At 48.2% G+C, this 3,940-nt stretch overlaps 1 non-coding gene across 1 annotated transcript; it reads left to right on the forward strand.

Annotated features, from left to right (window-relative positions):
• Positions 1-1,034: 1,034 nt before the first annotated feature.
• LOC111553390 lies at positions 1,035-1,141 on the forward strand. The gene has a single exon (XR_002734934.1). It is a non-coding gene; the product is annotated as a U6 spliceosomal RNA (small nuclear RNA).
• Positions 1,142-3,940: the final 2,799 nt, after the last annotated feature.

Consider the following 3,940-nt stretch of genomic DNA (forward strand, 5'->3'; position numbering starts at 1 on the left):
CTACCCACCAGAGGCCAACAGGCGGGCCAGGAGCCTCTTCTGTTTAATGTTTCATTAGGGAAAATCTCAAGCACACACAGAGAGAGAACGGCCTATGAAAACCCATTATACGAACTGAACTTTTCCTACCACACCCAACCAAATCAGACTCGAGGGACCCAGGAAAAGCTCTCAGGCACACGGCACCTGCTCCCAGAGCCCCCCCCCCGCCCCCCGCCCCGCCCCGCTCCCCGCCCCCCCCTGCTCCCCGCCCCGCCTCCACCACAAGTCCAGCTGCTGAAATGACCTGCTGCAACCTTACGGCCCGGTGTACCTAACGGCTGCTGGAACAACCTACCTGACCCAAAGACTAGGTTTACCTACTGTGTCTTTCACCAATCTGAGCGTGCCAGCTCCCCAAAACTTCACCCGTGCCAATGTGTTTTCTTTCAAAACAACAGGTAACATTTCTCTTTCCAATAAACCCCCAGCATGCTCTTTGTTCTTGGGACCAAAGACCACTCTGTACACCTTTTTTTTTTTTGAGATGGAGTCTCGCTCTGTCACCCAGGTTGGAGTGCAGTGGCACGATCTCAGCTCACTGCAACCTCTGCCTCATGGGTTCAAGTAATTCTCCTGCCTCAGCCTCCCGAGTAGCTGGGATTACAGGCGCCCACCGTCACGCCCAGCTAATTTTTGTATTTTTAGCAGAGACAGGGTTTCGCCATGTTGGCCAGGCTGGTCTCAAACTCCTGACCTCATGTGATCTGCCCACCTCAGCCTCCCACAGTGCTGGGATGACAGGCGGGAGCCGCCGCGATGGGCCTCATCTGTGTGTTTTTGTTTGAGTTTGACAAGCATTAATAAACTCCCACAACCCCATTACACCAACTCAAAACTTATCAGCTCACATCCCATCTCCTTCCATTGAGTGCCTACCCTCTTCTCTCCCCAGTGGGTTATTCTGAAGCAACTCCAAGACAGCACATCGCTTCACCCAGACATTTCCAGTTATGTCCAAAGATGCAAACTCTTCTTTTAAAGACCACAACCACGTGCCCACCTCGGCAGCACATACGCTAAAAGCGGAACAATACAGAGAGGTTTCGCATGGCCCCTGTGCAAGGATGACAGGCAAAGTCATTACGCTCTCCACAAAAACAATTAAAGAACACAACCACTATACACCATCACCCTTTCTTTCTTTTGTTTTATTATTTTAAGACGGAGTCTCATTCTGTCACACAGGTTGGAGTTCAGTGGCACGATCTCGGCTCACTGCAACCTCCGTCTCCTGGGTTTAAGCGATTCTCCTGCCTCAGACTCCTGAGTAGCTGGGATTATAGGCGCCCGCCACTGCGCCCAGCTAATTTTTGTATTCTTAGTAGAGATGGGTTTTCGCCATGTTGGCCAGGCTGGTCTCGAACTCCTGACCTCAAGTGATCCGCCTGCCTAGGCCTCCCAAAGTGCTGGAATTACAGGTGTGAGCCACTGCGCCCGGTCCCCTATTACACTTTAAAAAACAAATTCCTTATTATCAGATATCCACGGAGTGCTCAAATTCCCTAATTGTCTCATCATTTTTTTTTTTTTTTTTTTTTTTGTTGTTGTTGTTGTTGTTGAGACGGAGTCTTGCTCTGTCGCCCAGGCTGGAGTACAGTGGCCGGATCTCAGCTCACTGCAAGCTCCGCCTCCCGGGTTTACGCCATTCTCCTGCCTCAGCCTCCCAAGTAGCTGGGACTACAGGCGCCCGCCACCTCGCCCGGCTAGTTTTTTTTTTTTGTATTTTTAGTAGAGACGGGGTTTCACCGTGATAGCCAGGATGGTCTTGATCTCCTGACCTCGTGATCCGCCCGTCTCGGCCTCCCAAAGTGCTGGGATTACAGGCTTGAGCCACCGCGCCCGGCCTGTCTCATCATTTAAAAAATCTTTCTGTAAATCAGAATTGAAACAAAGTCCAATGCATTTGAATAGACTTTTTGGTTCTCTTTTTATTTTTAATGTATCCTACTTCAATTTAAATTTTTAGAACACTTACTATACTATTCTGGAAAATTTCAAGCATATGCAGTAGAATTATAAGCACTCCCCACTGACAGAGACTGTCCTCAACCACACTTGTGGAGGCCCCTGGGTCCTCCTCTTCGACCAGGCCCTGACCTTGGCTTAGTCCTTGACCTACTTAGTCCAGTTTCAGCAAGACTCCTGCTGGTGGCTTCAGTGAAAACCCCCACCCTCGGTATCTGATCTTCAACATCGGGTCAAACTCCTCCTCCCTCAGCCTCTACAGCTCATCACCCTGGCCTGCCAAAGAACCCCTACCCCGATGTCTCCTGATGGTAACTTTCCAACTCTGCTTCTTGGCTAAACATCCCCACCGTCTTTGTTGTATCTGGAGTTCAATCTCTCTCCCCTACTGCAAAACCCCATTACAGCGGCCTCTCCTGGAAAAGTTTGCCTTACCATCTTTAACAAGCATCATAAAAACTTTTTCTTGGCCGAGCGCTGTGGCTCAGGCCTGTAATCCCAGCACTTTGGGAGGCCAAGGTGGGTGGATCCCCTGAGGTCAGGAGTTCGAGACCAGCCCGGGCAACATGCCGAAACCCCGTCTCTACTAAAAATACAAAGATTGGCCAGACAGTAGTGGCGCGTGCCTGTAATCCCAGCTACTCGGGAGGCTGAGACAAAGGCAGGAGAATCACTTGAGCCTGGAAAGCAGGGCTTGTGGTGAGCCGAGATCGTGCCACTGCACTCCAATCTGGGGGGCACAGTGAGACTGAGACCCTGTCTAAAAAAAAGAGAAAGAAAAGAAAAGGAAAGGAAAACAATTCCATTTACAATAGCATCAAAAAAAAAAATACTGAGTAATAAATTTAACAAAAGAGATACAAAGCTTATACTCTGAAAACTGTAAAACATTGCCAGAAGAAATTAAAGACACCCTAAATAAGTGAACAGCTATCCTGTATTCATGGACTGGATGACTTCATATGGTTAAGACAGCAATACTCGGCCAGGTGTAGTGGCTCATGCCTGTAATTCCAGCACTTTGGGAGGCCAAGGCAGGTGGATCACCCGAGGTTGGGAGTTCAAGACCAGCCTGACCAACATGGAGAAACACCCTCTCTACTAAAAATACAAAATTAGCTGAGTATGGGGGAACATGCTGTAATCCCAGCTACTCAGGAGGCTGAGGCAAGAGAATCGCTTGAACCCAGGAGGTGGAGGTTGTGGTGAGCCGAAATTGTGCCATTGCACTCCAGCCTGGGCAACAAGAGTGAAACTCCGTCTCTAAATAAATAAATAAATAAATAACAGCAATACTCTTCAAACGGATCGAAACACTCAATGCAATCCCCATCAAAATTCCAGCTGGTGTTTTTGCAGAAATTGACAGCCTGATCCTAAAATTCACAGGGAAACACAAAGAACAAAGTTAGAGGAATCATACTTCCTGATTTCAAAACTTCAGGGCCACAGAGAGGAAGACAGTCAGGCACTGACTTCTGAGGGGCACTGTCAGAAGGACACGCACAGAGACTGGTGGGTCCACTCAGAGTCTGGAAATAAACCCACACACCTGTGGTCAACTGATTTCAACAAGGATGTCAGACCACTCAACGGGGAAAGAACAGTCTTTTCAACAAGGGGTGCTGACTATCCACATGCATAGAATGAAGTTAGACCTCTTCCTCACATCGAATGCAAACATTAACTCAAAGTGGATCAAAGACCTAAATGTAACAGTCAAAGCTATAAAACTCTTAGAAAAACACATAGGTACAAATCTTTACAACCCTGAATTAGATCATGGTTTTTGGGTTAATTGGTTCGTTTAGGCTGGGTTTCACTCTGTCACACATGCTGCAGTAAAGTGGCACAATCACAGTTCACTGCAGCCTTGAACTCCTGGGCTCCAGCAATCCTTCCACCTCAGCTTACCACAGCTGGGACTACATAT

This window comes from Piliocolobus tephrosceles, chromosome 7 (assembly GCF_002776525.5).
Source record: "Piliocolobus tephrosceles isolate RC106 chromosome 7, ASM277652v3, whole genome shotgun sequence".
Taxonomy (NCBI): domain Eukaryota; kingdom Metazoa; phylum Chordata; class Mammalia; order Primates; family Cercopithecidae; genus Piliocolobus; species Piliocolobus tephrosceles.